Consider the following 20,000-nt stretch of genomic DNA (forward strand, 5'->3'; position numbering starts at 1 on the left):
AATGAAATTATTTTGAGCTTGTTAGCTGTGCTGGGGATGTTTCATTCTGGTGAGTCAAAACTTGCAGCAATAATATTAGCACAACACTGGCTGATGGGATACTGACATTCAACGGCTTGATGGTTAGCTGGTCTCGAACGCGCAAACCAACAGCCTTGCAGCTTGGAAGGTTCTACATGTAGTTAATTAGTTACATGTAACGTAAGAATGGGGAAGGGTGAGCATACAAGACGAAAACCAGCCACATGCACATTGTATTGTCGTGATTTCTTTTAAATCATATCAATAGCTTTAAAAAACAGCGAACGTCATAATTATACATGTATGACAAGATGATGACGCATGATGAAAAAACACAACCTAAACAGTCACTTACCAGCACAGTACATACATGTACATGCAATTGTTAGATTGACAGCATGAAGCAAGGTGGAGGACACTGTGTTCGGAAACAGTGACCTTACTACAACCTTCCGCGGTGGGCAGAGCCCCGGTCCCTGCGGACTAGGCACCGGCGGATTATGCTCGAAAAGGTGGCGGATTCTGCTCGAAAAGCAGTGAAATTGGCAGAACCATACAAACCTTATGGCGGCCTCGAATTCTGCTCCATTTCTTTATTACTAGTGCACTGGCACCACCATATCAGCACATGTCTCCACTATGGTACCAGCAGCAGCACAGGCTCACCACTTACAAAACATGCCACCGAATACTGAGACAGTGAGACAGTAGTCACTGATTGTCATGCCTGCATTCTGTGGAATAGTTATTATACCCTAATGACTGATAATGAGTGTTGGCGGATTTCAATATTTCCAGTTTAAATTTATTTTATTCATACAATACATGTACATGTATATTCCACTTACCATCCTCATGCGAAGGTCCTCGGTTCGAGTCCTGGTTGTGACAGTCAATGTTTTCCTTAGACTTTTCCCTTTTCCATTCCCTCGACCAGAAAACAATGTACAGTCGTCCCTCTCTAATCCGGCACTTTATAATCCAGCACCCTCGATAAACCAGCACAATTTTCAGTAGCCAAAATGTCCTCTTCATGTACATTGCAGCAGTAAATCAGATTTTTTAATCCAGCACCCTCCCTAATCCGGCAGATTTTCGTGGCACAAATGGTGCCGGATTATAGAGGGACCACTGTATTCCGTTTGCATCCTTCCTTCAAACCTGTGGATATTATACAATGCATCTACACAGGAGAGATTGGAAGCTGTGTCGCAAGTCTGAGTTTCACGTATTACTACGATCACCAGGCCACTGATGGCTCCAAAACGGGAAGCCTGAACATAAGGGGGAGCAAGGTGTGAAATACTGAGGGGAATCATAGCGCACAAGTCAGGTGCAGGCGTGACGTTGCTAAGTCTTTAGACTTGAGGCTATGCAGCAGCAGCAGTTCCGGTGTTAATGATATAGAATAGAGCTGGGAACTTAGATGCCAAATCCACACATGCCCACACCACTACACACATGCAAGTACACGTATTCTCCCATGCACTCCCACACATACTCTCTCGCACCCACACATACTCTCTCGCACCCACACTCCCTCCCTCTCTACAATGTCTCTACGGATCCCCCAAAGGTTTTTCGACGTGGCAACACGCAACAGCTACATGTACGTGTACCGGTTAGTGCGGACCATTTGAACCATATGGGTATCGCACCCGGTTCTGACCCTCGTTATAAGACTACTCTAGTTGACGAGCTGAGAGAAGGACGCCATGGGCAGAAGTTGGAAGAAAAAAGAAAAAGAAAAAGAAGTCTTTATACAAGTTAAAGAAAAGAGCGAAGAAAACAAGACGACATCAGGAGTAGGGTCCTAACCCTCTAGCATAATGAGGGTCAGAACCGGGTGCGATACCCATATGGTTCAAATGGTCCGCAGGGACCGGGGCTCTGCCAACCGCGGAAGGTTGTAGTAAGGTCACTGTTTCCGAACACAGTGTCCTCCACCTTGTTTCATGCTGTCAATCTAACAATTGCGTGAACTATAACAAGGTTTATCTAACACTGGTTTTTAACCAGTGTTAACCCAGTGTTAGAACTGAGGTTATATCATACATGTACATGTACTGTAAAAGCCATATTTACATGTAGCTACGACCGTCACTGATTGTAGTGGACTGGACATGTTCAGAAGGGAGTCGTAAACCTACGACTTCCTGGTGCATCCACTTCTTGTACTTGTACTTGTAGAACATGTACAACTGTATGGAATTTGTTGTGAACAGGCGGATTATTCCAATTTTATGCGATTCGTATGCAAATTGCCTCGAATTATGCGATTATTCGATTTTGGTAGGAATTGTGCGAAAAATTATGCTAGCATAATCTGTCAAGGCCTATTGACACCAAGGTTCAACTCGAGTGACAGGACTGCACCCAAAAAAGGTCAAACAGGCTAGTAAGTTGTACCCAGGCTGCAGGCACGGTGACCAGGTGACTGGTGTACGCAGGAGCACGTGACCGCTTGTTCAACAATGTTCGATTGGGAATAAAGGAGGAACGCTGCATCGCAGCCTTTTCGGACCAAAACCAATCGACTCAGCGTCCAAAAGACTACAACATATGGGCCAATCGCGGTCATCCATGCTTTTATAAGAACGAAATGGCACTTTTAGTCAAATTTAGTGACATTTTGCATACAAATCCCCATCTAGAAGGGTGGAGTCACCCAGTTTCGGTGGAAGTGCGCGACTTCGATTGGGATTCAAGTAGGAAGGGAGCGTCTCAGCTTCCTCGGACCACGACCATTCGACTCAGCACCCCAAAGACTACAACTGGTGAATTTTTTTATTTTTGCCTTAACTTCACCTTTAATAAATTTTAGTTCTGCTCCGCCCGGCCCCATGATGAGGAGCACTTCCCGTGATCTCTAGCTCTATGTTGAGACTAGGTGACATTGCAAGTTTAGACTTTTACTAGGCAAGGTACGTTCGGGCCTGGTTTCAGGTTCGGCTAGCCCTTTCCCAAAGGTGCTCTTTTAATTCGCACTTAGTGCACTTAGTGCACTTAGTGCAACTAAAACTGCTAAGGTTGCAAGTGCCACAGCTGAACCGTTTGAGAGCACTATCGGAACACCACTCAGAGACAATTCTAGTGGGGATGCACCGATTTATCCCGTGCAAGCAATACACTACAACACCCTCTGACCCTCCATGGTGGAACCCAGAGTGTCTGGACGCAGTAGTCCTCAAGGAACAGGCCTGGCGGCGCTGGAGGAGATTTCCATCTTCTGAGCCTCTGAAGCAGACATTTTTACAATCAGTCAACCATGCCTCAACTGTGATGGACACGGCCCGCCTAGCTTGGGAACGGCGTGTCCGGGCTAAGCTCTGTGCGGGTAATCTGCGTGACAAACAGTGGTGGTCGGTGATGAAATCAGTCGCTGGTGTTAAGCGCTCCTCTGATATCCCAACCCTGATTGATGCACATGGGCAGGAATGCGCAACCAACCTGGCAAAGGCAAACTGCTTTGGATCATTCTTTTCCAAGAAATGCAGTCTTGCCTCCGACATATCAGTGGACAGCCTGCCTGCTGCCTCTGGCGACAGTAAAACTCCATCAGTCACAAGGATCCATTTCCGGGCTGACACAGTACGACGACATCTGGCAAGACTCGACTCCTCCAAAGCCACTGGACCGGACAATATCCCAGCTAGGGTACTCAAGGAATGCGCAACTGAGCTTGCGGGGCCCCTAGCACGCCTCTTCTCCCTGTCTTTCAGTACTGGCCACCAACCACAGGCATGGAAGGTTGCCCGAGTAGTTCCAGTATACAAAAAGTCCTCCAAATCCGCTGAAAAGAATTACCGACCAGTCTCGCTGCTTTCTATATGTTCCAAAGTAATGGAGTCCATCATCAACCGCCAGTTAATGAACTTTCTGGAGGGACAAAACCTCCTATCACCAAGGCAATTTGGCTTTCGCCGAGGCCTAGGTCCATCCGATCTACTTACGGGACTACACCACAAGTGGTCGGCCACATCTGGCCTTGGTGGATCTGTGGAGGTGCTTGCTGTCGACATCGCCGGGGCTTTCGACAAAGTCTCCCACACAGGTGTACTGCACAAGTTGCGGAACATCGGTGTGAAGGGCCCCCTCCTGGACTGGCTTAGAGATTACTTAACAGGTCGTTCGCTGGAAGTGGTCATCGGCGGCAAGAGCTCCGATCGCTATCCGATCTCTGCAGGAGTACCACAAGGCAGCATCCTTGGACCGTCCTTGTTCCTAGTATATGTAAATGATGCTGATAGCTGTCTGGCTCCAGGGTCTGAAATGGGAACATTTGCAGACGACACCACGCTGTATGCCTGCGTCAATACACGCGATGATGCCATACACCAAGCTGACAGTCTTCAAGCTTCCGTTAATGCGTTACATGCATGGGGAACAAAGTGGCATGTTAAGTTTGAACCATCCAAGTCGCAGCTCCTACGAATCTCCTGCCATCGACAGCAGCCTTGGCCTGTCCCCGCAATAAACTTTGGAGGGGAGGTCATCCCACAACAGCCACACCTCAAGCTCCTCGGAGTTATGGTTGACTCCAAGCTATCCTTTTCCGCCCATCTCCGGTCAGTTGCTGCCAGGGCAAACTCACGTCTTGGCCTCCTACGTAGAGCTGCTCGTGTTCTGGACTGCCGTGGCATGCTGGCCGTGTATCACGGCTTCGTCCGGCCCCTGCTCGAGTACGCTCCCCTTGTCTGGATGGGAGCTGCTCCCACTAACCTTGAACACCTTAACAGAGTGCAGAGGCGTGCCCTCCACATCCTGGGACCCAACATCTTGCTACAGAGCCTAGAGGCCCGACGGACAGTGGCGGCACTGACTTTCGTCTACAAGCTGCTGGGCCAACCAGGTCCTCCTCTGCTGAGATCCATGGTCCCCCCTCTCGTCGTCCACCATGGCGCACCTGTAACCCGGAGACAATGCCAACAGTCTGCTTCACACCCCTTCCAACTGGAAAATGTTCTCCCTCCAGGCGCTCCTAACTACCTAAGACGCGCCTTTCCATACAACATCATCAACACCTGGAATGCGCTGCCATCCTCCCTCTTCACCAAACCACCATCTCCTAAGGGCCTACAATCCTTCAAAGCGAACGTCCACTACCATCTTCGCCGAAGCCAGTGGCTTTGGGCCACAGACTCCCTCTAACAGTTCAGAACTATTTCCATCCTGAAGCTCCCCCCCCCCCCAAGCACTGCATGATGTTCACTGCATCTGAACTGCCTTTGAATCTATTTTTCTCTCTTCCTGTTCTCTCTCCACCCCCCCCCTCTCTCTCTCTCACTCACTCTCTCTCTCTCTCTCTCTCTCTCTCTCTCTCTCTTTCTCCACCCCCCCTCTCTCTCTCTCTCTTTCTTTCTCCTCATCCATTCTACCTCACCTTCTCTTGTCTTTATCGCACTAAATCACCCCCCTCTTTTAGGCTATGGTGCGCAAGCTCACGTTAACGCCGAGACCATAGGTCGGTGTTGTGGGCTTGCCTCACCAGCACAGGCTTGCTTTGCAGCCCCTACTCTCCCTGCTGTTTTGTCATTGTATACTCTGTTGTCTTCTCCCCTTCTGACGAGTAGGTTGTGTACTTAGTAAAAAAAAAAAAAAAAAAAAAAAAAAAAGGCGACAGTCTCAGCCCAGTTCTCTTCATCTGCTATCTGGAGGCTGCACTACAGGAATGCAGAACTCGTCTCGCGCCCCGCCCTGCTGGCGACGCAAGTCTACCACCAGTAATTATAACGAAGTGCTAACTCTAACGAGTTAACGAGGAGAAATCTGTCGTTAAAATAGAAATCGTTATACAGAAATCGATACATATACTGTCCTATTGAGCGCTGAGAATGAGTGAGGATCGTTACCTTTGATACACGTAAACTAGTCACTTTTGGGAAATCGTTATAATAATTATTATATGCGCCTCGTTAGAATAATGGCTTTTACAGTAACTACATTGTACATCTCCATGTTTCACGCTGGAGAGTGGAGATGCTGCTCACTGTTCGATTCCATTTCCTCCTTACATTCATGTACTTCGAAGTACCAAAGATGGCGCCCTCGTAGCAATGAAGTCTACACTTGCCGTGTCCGAAGATCTTTTCTGTTGGTGTTTGACCGTCTGCCATCATCCAAGCCGAAGAGTCCTCGAAGGCAAGTTGAAAGTTGCTAGGCCTCCTTGAATCATGGTTTAACCGTATTGTCCCATGGTCTTGCCAGTATCGTCATCGACATGCATATATTATGTACATGTACATGTACATGTACATCCGCCAACGTCCTTCACAGCTGAGACTTTCAGCTCGTGTTTGTCTTGGTTGCGCGCACCTTCCCCTTCAATGTTATTACTAAACTAAGTTACTTAGAACTTTCCAAGTACTTAGTTGGAAGGCTGTTGGAGTGGACACTGGGCATCCAAGACGTGCTAGAGCTGATAGCCAGGTACTAGTAGTTGTCCTCGTCAGACAAAGGCTGCAGATAGGGCTCGACAGCTACGTTGTTGGCCACCCGTTTCAGCAGGTATCCTGTGATATCCCTCACTTCACTTGGCAAAAGGACGGGAAACCACCCGTGCAGCATGTGAGAGAGAGAGAGAGAGCATGCGTGACGTTAAAGTTGGCTCCACACGCAGTCGCACAAGTTAGTTGATGGTAGGCGTCCAGGTTGCCAGATGTACCCCAAGGCCAATCCATCCCGGAATTCACCCTTGCAGAGGGAAAAACCATGACGGGCAAGAGGGCGACAAGTCAGCCAGCTGGAGGCACCACGTTCACTGGCTATAGTAGGTGGATGATGTGCTGCCAGGGGGGGGGGGGGGGGGGGGAGGGTGGCTCCGTGGAACCGCTGGATGTTAGCCTTGGCCTGTCGTCGCCGATCTCATCTGTATGTTGCAAATTTTTTTACTATGTTCACATACCCAACTCATAAATAATACAGAAGACAATGGTACTGAGACAAGGAAAAACGTGACAACTACTGAGAAGGGGCTGCACTGAGGTGCAGCAGTGATGGTCGGGCATTGATGGCAGAATGTCCGTGGACCATCGCCAATCCTGTCGGCGGAGGTATTCGTTGACGTTGCACTTAAACTTTTGAAGATTTTTGCCAGTTGGGGCGGAGTCTAGAAAGGCTGGCGGCAGGGAATTCCACAGCTGGATTGCACAATGTGGGAAGCTGCGGAGAATGGTGTCTGGTGCTTGACGCGGTAGCGGATTTCGTAGCTGGTAACTGTGGCCGGCGGCCATGCGGAGATCGTTTCGAGTGCGAGTGGCGTCACGGGGCTCAAGCCTTGGAGGGAGGACTGCTAGCAATTGAGTCGGACCGGTGATGAAATGCAGTTTGTAAGTGTATGTTAATGCAGCAACGTATCGCCGTAGGCTGAGGCTCTGGAGCTCCGTCCCGGGACCAATGATGCGCAATGCACGGCGTTGGATGCTATCTAGGCGTGCAAGATGGGAGGGAGCAGCTCCCATCCAGACGAGCGGAGCATACTCCAAAACGGGCCGTACAAACCCCTTGTACACCGTGAGGCGGCCTTCTCGGGAGAGGTAGGGCGCAGCTCGCCGCAGGAGGCCCAAGCGCTGTTTGCCACGTATAGACACTGCGCGGATGTGCTCCGCGAAGGACAGCTTCGGATCAAAAGTCACCCCCAAGAGCTTTATTGTGGATGACTCTGGCACAGGGTTGCCTCCAAAGAGGAGAGAGGGCAATGCTAGCATGTTTGCAAAATCCTACCTGCAGCATTCACGCACAGAGATTTACAGTTGAGCACCTGACTCGTATGGGGACATCGCTAGTCCACTCATCCCTTAGACAAGATCCTTCCATGCAGGCAGGGAGATGTAGAATGTGTCATCAGCGACAGCTGAGCAGCTAGTTCGTAAGACGTATTCCGATGTCTACGGTGGATGGTCGTAGCAGATCTGCCAACTGTTTTCTTTTTTTCCCCTGAAATTCTGTGTTAGCAGAATGCCAGTTCACTGGGCCAACTGCTTCATTTTTCTGAAATATTGTGATAGCAGAATGCAGCTTCACTGGGTCAACTCCTTCAGTTTTCTGAAATCCTTTTGTAGCAGAATGCCAGTGCACTGGGCCAACTGATTCATTTTTCTGAAGTTTTGTGGTAGCAGAATGCCAGACATCAGTGACTGGCATTCTGCTACCACATAATATTCAGAAAAATGAATCAGTTGTCAGGTCTCTACCTGCTATATGCATGCACTGGTGAGTGTACAGTCACGTACAATGATTATGTACTTGACTAATTGTGCATGATCGTACATGAACTGGACGCAAGCCCCGTGCCAAGTAGAGAAGTTAGTTTCCCCTGGTCGACAGATAGGGAAATGTATCATAGTCATAGATGTCAGAAAATCAAAATCAGAAGATCTCCAGACTGATAGGGATATTTGTCATCTCTGTCGGAGTCCGAAGACGGTCACGCACGTACGGGCCAGCTAGATCCGTCCAGCCACGCACGAAGAATGCGCTACCAATGTACAATGTGCATGACTGTTGCGCTGGCCCATCGATTGTCCTCGGAGCAACGTACTAGTAACCCGAAGTCGCGCCTTTCATTTCGCCTGGGTACAAAAGGCGCAGCGCAGATCGTCTGTGGAAATCTACCTTACTTTTTGTTGCACTTTTCGTTGTTTACTTTTTGTTGTACTTTTTGTAGTACTTTTTGTAGTACTTTTGTTGTTGACCTTTTGTAGTACTTTTTGTTGTTGACTTTTTGTTGTTGACTTTTTGTTGTACTTTTTGTTGTAGACTTTTTCAATGCCATCGGACATCTTCCTTAGCGCGTGTCTTGTACACGGTGGACGTAGAGTTTGTTCTTGTTCACAGCTGACGTGTTAGACAAATTCAGAATGTTGGTCTTACCAAGCTGCGCCGAGAAGCCTGGGTCTACACCATTACCTGGTCCAGTGATGACTGGATAGTGTGGAAGCCAGGGTACACTGACTGGCGCATGGCGCGTTCTCAATATGGTCCGAATCCAGAGCAGCTCTTGAACTCTGCTAGCAGCTCGTCAGGGACATAATCATTGCGTACAACAGCCAGTGGTCGAACTCGTGTGGAGCACAGCAGAATCTGTTTTTGCCGGGGCAACATTCCATTCATTGGTGTTGGAACAGACCGCTGCCCGCCATGCGCTGTGAGCCGTGCAACACCCAGTTCGGTGCCCCCTCCAAAGGTAAGAAGGGTCTATGGGAAATCGTTTCTAGCGGAGTCTTCTGGTACTTCATTCGTTAGATATTTACAATTTCAATTTCTGTTGTGACCTTGTTTTTCTTCTCATTCTGTGCCTTCCTACTTCCTTTCCCCGTTTTCCCATTAGCGTACGTGCGTATTCGCTGACATGGCTAGTCGCAGAGTGTGCTACTTGCCTGCTAGAGCTGCGAGCTCTTCTCACTCACAGGAAGACAGGGATCATGCAGAGACACAGAGACGAACAAAACCATTGCCAAGGCCAATGATCGTGCTAGTAATATACAGGATTGTACAGTTAGATTGGGCCGTGTGACGATCCTCGTCCATTGACCCAGGCAACCATGCAGGATCTCAACTAACTGTTTCAGCGCGCGCAGAATCTACCCACGTCTAGGCGTACAGTCAATGTGTTGGTTCTTTACAAGTCCTCATGAAAAATACAACGTGCACCTTGTCAAGGAGAAGCGCTCTCACCGCCTGTCGAGCGTGTTGTCTTCACGCAGTCGCGCGCGTTTCAGACAAGTTCGACGGGGCGCCAACTTTGACGTATGTCATGAGACAGGTCTGGAAAGCCCGATGACGGGACCAGTGTTCTTTGCCTTTGGCCAGTTTGGGCTTTTCAGGGAGTGCGACTATTTCTACCGTGAGTAATGAGTCAGCCTGAATGACGTCAAGCTTGGTCATGTCAAATAATTCACAACCAGCAAGAAAAGAGCCGGCAGACAGTGTCCAGTCCAATGCCGGTCAGCATAGAGCGACTGTCGCATCTTCTCATCTGATCTATGTGTTGGAATAGATCAGCACAAGCTCGCAAGTACATGTAAGTAGCGTTCACTGCACATACACGTTCACATGTACATCGTCATTTACAGAGGCTGCATCACCACTGCTGATTCACCACGGACTCAGTAATAATTGTTATATTTGCCCTGATTATGTGTAATGTCTCTACTGGATCATAGGTGTTTTTTCACCCTTTGGAGCCTAAAATTGTCGATCTCTGCACCACTGCCCTCATAAACGCTGTATTCTTTTTCATAATCAAGATCTCGAATAATATCTCAACTGTCCTTACACACACAATAGAGGCGAAGGCTATCACATATTCAACTATTATTGTTGTTCATGATCTTTCTCATTTATTCATGTAACATCTGAATCCTGCAAGAAGGAATCGAGTCGTCTCTCCGAGGAGATGCCGTGAGCGAATTTGATAATAAAAGAATACAACTGCAGCAGCAGCAGCAGCAGCAGCAGCAGCAGCAGCAGCAGCAGCAGTAGCAACAACAACAACAACAACAACATGCACTGACGCATGTACGAGCACTGAAGGAGGATTAAAAGTTGAGTCTGACTCTAACTTTTAATCCTCCTTCGGCGCTCGTACATGCACATGTATGGGCATGCAAGAATGTGAGATGTATGACTAGTGGGCTAAGGGGAGCCCATGAATGCCGATATGTTCATTTCGAGGACAACTGTTTGGCAGTGTATCCAACTTCGAAAGTAGTGCATGCATCGACGCAATCCACACCAGTCTTGCAGTAGAACTAACGTTTTCTCTCTGTTCCCTCCAAAGGCTGCTGCAGAGAATATGGGAAAAGTGTCAAAAGCTGCAACTACAATATAAAATTAATACTTGAAGGGAAAAATAAAATTATGTAATATTTCGTGAATTTGAGACCGGCATGAATGGTTATGTATTCTGTTTGCCCGTAAAAGAGGCTGGTCTCCATGGCATGAATGGTTAGCAGAACATGGAGATACGGATGGTGATTTGGGAAAGCAGCAAGGCTATGCATGCAGAGATCAATACTTCTGGCCAACTGGATAGTGCTAAAATGCAAGTGCGTGGAAATGTCACCCCAAATCAAGCCTACCCAGCACTCGGCAGACATGCCAACAGTTCACAAGAAGTACAAAGGCTTTGATACATGGCTGCTCCATTAAACGTACATGGAATTGCAAATAACTAAAGAAATGGATGGACAGCAGGAAGTTGATTCTTGTCGTGCTTGTATGAGAGCCTGTTCGGGGATGGAGTTGCTTACAAGTGAAAAAACGCTGCAATGGAGATGTGGATTGAGGAAAAGTTATGAACATGAACAGTCCAACAAATAATAACGACAGCACTCTTTTGTTTTGCAAGTAACCATGGTAACGATCCTTACGCAACGCATCCTTCAGGTGTACTTCTTGTGCTCGGGACTGTTGGCATGTCTGCTGAGTGCTGTTGGGGTAGGCTTGATCTGGGGCGACATTTTCACGCACTTCCATTCTAGCACTAGCCAGCTCAAGCCCGGAATGCGCTGCGTAACTGTCAACTGTGGTCACGTGTGGTCACTGTCAACATGGTCACTGTCACCATGGTCACCAGGGCTCCTCTTCTCCACTTTCCTGTACATCAGAATATGCAGAGGATATGGCAGAGCAGGCAATCCAGCTAGGTTAGAGCCATGCAAAAACATTGGGCCTTTCTAAACACAAACTACAGGTTGGCAAAAATAGTTCACTTCATTTTTCGACTCAGTGAGGACTGTAGAACGTCAGGGTAATTACGTCACAAAACACCAAACCTGCATGCACAGGACATACATGTACATGTACACGTGTACATGCCATCAGCAGTTCTTACAGTACAATGTACGTACCCATGATTGTTTCATGATTGCCGCGGATGACTCCGGAGTCGCTCCACGCAGGTGCCCTGAAGCTTTGAACTTGTAGCTATTGGCTACACCAGTCCAAACAGGGATCATTAAAATTCGATAGACCAGGAAAAGGAAGCTGAACTCAGCACTGGACGAGAGAAAATTTTTTGAATTAAATAGATGTGTCAAGTACTTCACCTTGGCAGGGACTCAAGCAAATGAAGTCCAAGGCGAGACGAGGTTCTGCTTTGTACTCAACCAATCGATACTCCCTGGGCCTTCAAGTTGTCTCTATTTCCCGCCTTTTGTATCGGATGTCACGTTTTTGCTGCTTCGGCAAACATATGGTCATGTACATGAACAAGATCCATGCATTGCAACAGCGAGCAACACCTGAGCTTAGCCCATTCGAACGTAACCGAGATTAGAATGTAAAATCTCAAATACAATCCGCAATTTTCCATTCCAGGCTACATTGTATAAGACGTTGTACTGTTGACTCGTTAATTAATTTGTTGTGGCAAAGGCGAGATGCGCTGGGAGGAATTCCTCCTGTCAAATGTCTGCTTCGTGACGGTGGCCTGACAAGCTGGGTGGATACAGGTACGCAATTGGAATGGAAGAACGTGAGGCCACTGAGCATGCTTTTGACGTCGCATCCTCCACCACTACACACGCTACCAAACGACATGGATGGAGCGCGTTGCTTTGCTAAACAGGACGCCCAACAAACTTTGGCACGTTTTCTAGGGAAATATCGAGAGTGCGCCACATTGTGCATTGCACTAGAAGGCCATGTAAGCTTCTCGGATCTTTCGAATGTCATCGTGGTCTGGCATTGCACGTGTGTGAATTCTTTGTGGTCGTCAGTCAGTCGCAGGTGTCTGGACGTGTTCTGAACTTGCTCGTCTTCAAAGGGCATTACGACAACCACAACAGTTGTATCATGGTGAGAATCTGAGTCACGTGCTGCTTCTTAAAGGCCCGCAGGGGTTATTAGGCGCCAGTTCGCTCCACCTGCTCAGTGGCCTCACGTTCTTCCATTCCAATTGCGTACCTGTATCCACCCGGCTTGTCAGGCCACCGTCACGAAGTAAGGACTACGAATGCGAAAACGAGGCACGAAGCAGACATTTGACAGGAGGAATTCCTCCCAGCACATCTCACCTTTGCCACAACAAATTATCAAGTCCCCGAGTTTGAGACGAAAGTGGTTGCATTCGTTTCGATGATTCCGGAACAGGATGACTCCACAAAATCAAACGGCAGTATAATGCTGCAACGCTTGCTCAATAGTTATCATTTTCTTTGCCTCTCTCTCTCTCTCTCTCTCTCTCTCTCTCTCTCTTCTGTAGCTGGGGGCTAAGGTTGATTCATATTTTCACTATCGGTTCGTGGCTGTAGTTCTCTTTCAGTTGTGTGACGTTCCAAAATCGTGCCTTTCCCATGCACTTGCTGTTCGTTTGTTCTTGTCTAATGCCCACCTCTTCCATCTTATTAGGGCTGTGCAGTGGATGTACATGTACGTGTACACATTGCCTTGGCGAATGTGCTTCCAACTAACTGTTGCTTGTAACTCTTTGACCGGCAAGTTTGAAGGAAGCGTGTGGACTGTGGACGATGCGCGGCATCAAAAGCACCAGCAGTGTCCTCACGCTCAGTTCCAGCAGCGGTGAAGTAAGAAACACAGTCAGTTTTACATACATGTACATGTAGTCATTAGTAGACTCAGTAAAAAAAAAATAGTAGACTCAGTGCGTTTTACAACGCAGCAGGCTACTGTCACAACCGACCAAAAAAACAGATAAATGAGTTACGTACTGCACCGCGAAGCACTCACCACAGATTTGACTTGACAAGGTAAATCCCACCTCGCAAGGCGCATCTCACCGTTTGACATGCTGTCGCATTATTATCGAACTCGCTCGCCAGGGTTGAGACGAAAGTGGGTGCATTCGTTTGGACCGATTCTGGAATGAGATGACTCATCAGAATCAGGTGCCACGTAACCAAAGTCGACAATGGATGATCGATCAGTTTCATTTTGTGTATGTAGTGACCGCCTCGTTTTCTTAGTCGCCTCTCTTTTCTGCAATAGATGGATTCATCCTTTCAAGAACGGTGGCTTGAGCCAGAATATTCCCAACACCTGCAACTGACTGAGGAGTCGAATTATTCGCATACGTGCAGCGGCAGACCAAGCTCAGCGTTCAACGTTCGAACGCTCCGAGGAGTGACCCGCATGGTCTCGCAGCAGCAGATCTATGTGGGATTTTTTCTCTGCGAAATGGGCCAAGATTCCACGTCTGTCTCGAGGGCCAGGCCAGGCAACCAGCACGCACTCCGTGGTCACCATGGTCACTGGGTCATTGCTTGCGGACCACGGCCGCGATCATAAGCACCTTCACGTTCTTCCAGCAGGGTTGGACTCGACCATGCATTTTACGTGAGAAACACAGCCCGGTTCAAGTGATGTTTTCCACCGTGTCTGGCCACCATCACAACGGCCTGAGAAGGAAAGGAGCCATGGAGTATTGTTTTGCGCACCTCAGTCGCTTTCTTCTTCGCCTCTGCAGTTAGCCAGGGGCTACAATGCAAGCAGGAACCAATTCATACCATTCCTCAACTGGCTCACCCATCATGGCATCATGGCACTGCGAGTCATTCCCTTGCCTGTTTTACTATCCCCTACCAGTACAATCATTCTCCCAGGTCTGACTCACCCGTCATGGCAAGCATTCCCAGGTCTCACTCACCCGTCATGGCAAGCATTCCCTGGTCTGACTCACCCGTCATGGCAAGCATAATACCCTGGTCTGACTCACCCGTCATGGCAAGCATTCCCTGGCCTGACTCACCCGTCATGACCAGCATTAGCTGTCCTGACATCACATCACATTCAGAGGTCTGGATTTTGTATTGTTCTTGTCTGAAGTTAGTTGTGCTATGATTGGATTCGTTCCATGTTGGTTTTGGGCATTCCGCCTGGTTTTCTTCCGTAGTGCTGATTGTAGAGGTTGGCTTATTGAAGTTCTTTTTTCCTTCTTTATCGTTCTTTTTTCTTCATACAACTATTCTCTTCATTTGTGGTAACATCCTTCATCTTGGCAAATTGTGTTTTGCTGCCCGTAAAAGAGGCTTTTGGAAAACTTACAAAAATAAATAAATAAATAAATTAAATAAAAATTAGCTGTCCTGACTCACCCGTCATGACCAGCATTAGCTGTCCTGACTCACCCGTTCTGAAACTGCAGCCGCATTTGATCTACAAGTACAACGTCATGTACCATGTAGCCTGGAATGGAAAATTGCGGATTGTATTTTGAAATTTTACATTCCAATCTCGGTTACGTTCGAATGGGCTAAGCTCAGGTGTTGCTCGCTGTTGCAATGCGTAGATCTTGTGCATGCCCGTATATTTGCCGAAGCAGCATCATGTGACATCCGATGAAAAAGGCGGGAAATAGAGACAACTTGAAGGCCCAGAGAGTATGGATTGGTTGAGTACAAAGCAGTACCCCGTGTCGCCTTGGACTTCATTTGCTTGAGTCCCTGCCAAGGTGAAATTGACACATCTACTTGTATTTCAATTTTTAACTTTTTCTCTCGTCCAGTGGCTGAGTTCAGCTTCCTTTTCCTGATCTATCAAATTTTAATGAACCCTGTTTGGACTGGTGTAGCCAGTAACTGCTCGGCCCGAACCCGTCAGGAATTGTGTAGGTAACCGGGACGAAGTCGGCAGCTATAGTACTTGTTGTGACCGGGCTACCATGGAGTCCGATCACGTGGACTACCCGGTCTTCCGCAGCAACGGTTGACTTGGCTGTGCTTTCCGTGGAAGAGCTGAAGGAACTGGCGAAAACGAACGACATATCAGGGTACAGCGGGTTGAAACGCCCCCAGCTGGTGGCAAAAAGGTTGATGCAGAGAATATGGGGAAAGTGTCAAAAGCTGCAACTACAATACAAAATTAATACTTGAAGGGAAAAATAAAATTATGTAACATTTCGTGAATTTGAGACCGGTATGAATGGTTTTGTATTCTGTTTGCCCGTAAAAGAGTCTCATGTCCATGGCATGAATGGATAGCAGAACATGGATACGGATAGTGAGTGAGTTGGGAATGCAGCAAGGCTATGCACGCAGAGATCAATACTGTTGGCGAGCTGGATAGTGCTAAAATGTAAGTGCGTGGAAATGTCACCCCAAATCAAGCCTACCCAGCACTCGGCAGACATGCCAACAGTTCACAAGAAGTACAAAGGCTTTGATACATGGCTGCTCCATTAAACGTACATGGAATTGCAAACAACTAAAGAAATGGATGAACAGCAGGAAGTTTATTCTTGTCGTGCTTGTATGAGAGCTTGTTCGGGGATAGAGTTGTTTACAAGTGGATAGAAAACGCTGCAATGGAGATGTGGATTGAGGAAACGTTATGAAGATGAACAGTCCAACAAATAATACCGACAGTATTCTTTTTGTTTTGCAAGTAACGATCCTTACGCAACGCATCCTTCAGGTGTACTTTTTGTGCTCGGGACTGTTGGCATGTCTGCTGAGTGCTGTTCCGGTAGGCTCGATCTGGGGCGACATTTTCAAGCACTTCCATTTTAGCACTAGCCAGCTCAAGCCCGGAATGCGCTACGTAACTGTCACCTGTCAACTGTGGTCACCATGGTCACCAGGGCTCCTCTTCTCCCCTTTTCTGTACATCAGAATCTGCAGAGGATATGGCAGATCAGGCAATCCAGCTAGGTTAGAGCCATGCAAAAACATTGCGCCTTTCCAAACACAAACTACACTAGTCTACAGGTTGGCAAAGCTAGTTCACTTCATTTTTCGACTCGGTGAGGACTGTAGAACGTCAGGTTAATTACGTCACAAAACACCAAACCTGCATGCACAGGACATACATGTACATGTACACGTGTACATGCCATCAGCAGTTCTTACAGTACAATGTACGTACCCATGATTGTTTCATGATTGCCGCGGATGACTCCGGAGTCGCTCCACGCAGGTGCCCTGAAGCTTTGAACTTGTAGCTATTGGCTACACCAGTCCAAACAGGGATCATTAAAATTCGATAGACCAGGAAAAGGAAGCTGAAGTCAGCACTGGACGAGAGAAAAAGTTAAGAATTAAATAAATGTGTCAAGTACTTCACCTTGGCAGGGACTCAAGCAAATGAAGTCCAAGGCGAGACGAGGTTCTGCTTTGTACTCAACCAATCGATACTCCCTGGGCCTTCAAGTTGTCTCTATTTTCCGCCTTTTGTATCGGATGTCACGTTTTTGCTGCTTCGGCAAACATATGGTCATGTACATGAACAAGATCTATGCATTGCAACAGCGAGCAACACCTGAGCTTAGCCCATTCGAACGAAACCGAGATTAGAATGTAAAATCTCAAATACAATCCGCAATTTTCCATTCCAGGCTACATTGTACAAGACGTTGTACTGTTGACTCGTTAATTAATTTGTTGTGGCAAAGGCGAGATGCGCTGGGAGGAATTCCTCCTGTCAAATGTCTGCTTCGTGACGGTGGCCTGACAAGCTGGGTGGATACAGGTACGCAATTGGAATGGAATAACGTGAGGCCACTGAGCATGCTTTTGATGTCGCATCCTCCACCACTACACACGGTACCAAACGACATGGATGGAGCGCGTTGCTTGGCTAGACAGGACGCCCAACAAACTTTGGCACGTTTTCAAGGGAAATATCGAGAGTGCTACCACATTGCACATTGCACTAGTAGGCCATATAAGCTTCTCGGATCTTTCGAATGTCATCGTGGTCTGGCATTGCACGTGTGTGAAATCTTTGGGGTCGTCAGTCAGTCGCAGGTGTCTGGACGTGTTCTGAACTTGCTCGTCTTCAAAGGGCATTACGACAACCACAACAGTTGTATCATGGTGAGAATCTGAGTCATGTGCTGCTTCTTAAAGGCCCGCAGGAGTTATTAGGCGCCAGTTCGCTCCACCTGCTCAGTGGCCTCACGTTCTTCCATTCCAATTGCGTACCTGTATCCACCCGACTTGTCAGGCCACCGTCACGAAGTAAGGACAAAGAATGCGAAAACGAGGCACGAAGCAGACATTTGACAGGAGGAATTCCTCCCAGCGCATCTCACCTTTGCCACAACAAATTATCGAGTCCCCGAGTTTGAGACGAAAGTGGTTGCATTCGTTTCGATGATTCCGGAATAGGATGACTCCACAGAATCAAGCGGCATTATAATGCTGCAACGCTTGCTCAATAGTTATCATTTTCTTTGCCTCTCTCTCTCTCTCTCTCTCTCTCTCTCTCTCTCTCTCTCTCTCTCTCTCTCTCTCTCTCTCCTGTAGCTGGGGGTTTAGATTGATTCATCCTTTCACTATCGGTTCGTGGCTGTAGTTCTCTCCCAGTTGTGTGACGTTCCGAAATCGTGCCTTTCCCATGCACTTGCTGTTCGTTTGTTCTTGTCTAATGCCCACCTCTTCAATCTTATTGGGGCTGTGCACTGGATGTACATGTTCACGTTCACGTTGCCATGGCGAATGCGCTTCCAACTAACTGTTGCTTGTAACTCTTTGACCGGCAAGTTTGAAGGAAGCGTGTGGACTGTGGACGATGCGCGGCATCAAAAGCACCAGCAGTGTCCTCACGCTCAGTTCCAGCAGCGGTGAAGTAAGAAACACAGTCAGTTTTACATACATGTACATGTAGTCATTAGTAGACTCAGTAAAAAAAAAATAGTAGACTCAGTGCGTTTTACAACGCAGCAGGCTACTGTCACAACCGACTAAAAAAACAGATCAACGAATTACGTACTGCACTGCGAAGCACTCACCACAGATTTGACTTGACAAGGTAAATCCCACCTCGCAAGGCGCATCTCACCGTTTGACATGCTGTCGCATTATTATCGAACTCGCTCGCCAGGGTTGAGACGAAAGTGGGTGCGTTCGTTTGGACCGATTCTGGAATGAGATGACTCATCAGAATCAGGTGCCACGTAACCAAGTCGACAATGGATGATCGATCAGTTTCATTTTGTGTATGTAGTGACCGCCTCGTTTTCTTAGTCGCCTCTCTTTTCTGCAATAGATGGATTCATCCTTTCAAGAACGGTGGCTTGAGCCGGAATATTCCCAACACCTGCAACTGACTGAGGAGTCGAATTATTCGCATACGTGCAGCGGCAGACCAAGCTCAGCGTTCGACGTTTGAACGCTCCCGAGGAGTGACCCGCATGGTCTCACAGCAGTAGATCTACGTGGGATTTTTTCTCTGCGAAATGGGCCAAGATTCCACGTCTGTCTCGAGGGCCAGGCCAGGCAACCAGCACGCACTCCGTGGTCACCATGGTCACTGGGTCATTGCTTGCGGACCACGGCCGCGATCAAAAGCACCTTCACGTTCTTCCAGCAGGGTTGGACTCGACCATGCATTTTACGTGAGAAACACAGCCCGGTTCAAGTGATGTTTTCCACCGTGTCTGGCCACCATCACAACGGCCTGGGAAGGAAAGGAGCCATGAAGCATTGTTTTGCGCACCTCAGTCGCTTTCTTCTTCACCTCTGCAGTTAGCCGGGGGCTACAACAATGCAAGCAGGAACCAATTCATACCATTCCTCACCTGGCTCACCCATCATGGCATCATGGCATCATGGCATCATGGCATCATGGCATCATGGCATCATGGCACTGCGAGTCATTCCCTTGCCTGTTTTACTATACCCCCTACCAGTACAATCATTCTCCCTGGTCTGACTCACCCGTCATGGCAAGCACTCCCTGGTCTGACTCACCCGTCATGGCAAGCATTCCCTGGTCTGACTCACCCGTCATGGCAAGCATTCCCAGGTCTGACTCACCCGTCATGGCAAGCATTCCCTGGTCTGACTCACCCGTCATGGCAAGCATTCGCTGTCCTGACTCACCCGTCATGGCAATCTTTAGCTGTCCTGACTCACCCGTCATGGCAAGCATTAGCTGTCCTGACTCACCCGCTCTGAAACTGCAGCCGCATTTGATCTACAAGTACCAACGTCATGTACAGTGTAGCCTGGAATGGAAAATTGCGGATTGTATTTGAGATTTTACATTCTAATCTCGGTTACGTTCGAATGGGCTAA

The 20,000-nt window shown here is 48.0% G+C and overlaps 2 long non-coding RNA genes across 2 annotated transcripts; one reads left to right on the forward strand and one right to left on the reverse strand.

The window, feature by feature from the left end:
• The first annotated feature begins 8,548 nt into the window (after window positions 1–8,548).
• LOC135817780 (uncharacterized) lies at window positions 8,549–10,413 on the forward strand. The gene is made up of 2 exons (XR_010553582.1): window positions 8,549–9,205; window positions 9,350–10,413. It is a non-coding gene; the product is annotated as an uncharacterized LOC135817780 (long non-coding RNA).
• Window positions 10,414–15,723: 5,310 nt separating this feature from the next.
• On the reverse strand, window positions 15,724–17,037 carry LOC135817781 (uncharacterized). The gene is made up of 2 exons (XR_010553583.1): window positions 16,846–17,037; window positions 15,724–16,595 (listed from the first exon to the last, which is right to left on the reverse strand). It is a non-coding gene; the product is annotated as an uncharacterized LOC135817781 (long non-coding RNA).
• Between the last annotated feature and the right edge of the window lie 2,963 nt (window positions 17,038–20,000).

The sequence above is a fragment of the Sycon ciliatum genome, chromosome 5, assembly GCF_964019385.1.
Source record: "Sycon ciliatum chromosome 5, ocSycCili1.1, whole genome shotgun sequence".
Classification (NCBI taxonomy): domain Eukaryota; kingdom Metazoa; phylum Porifera; class Calcarea; order Leucosolenida; family Sycettidae; genus Sycon; species Sycon ciliatum.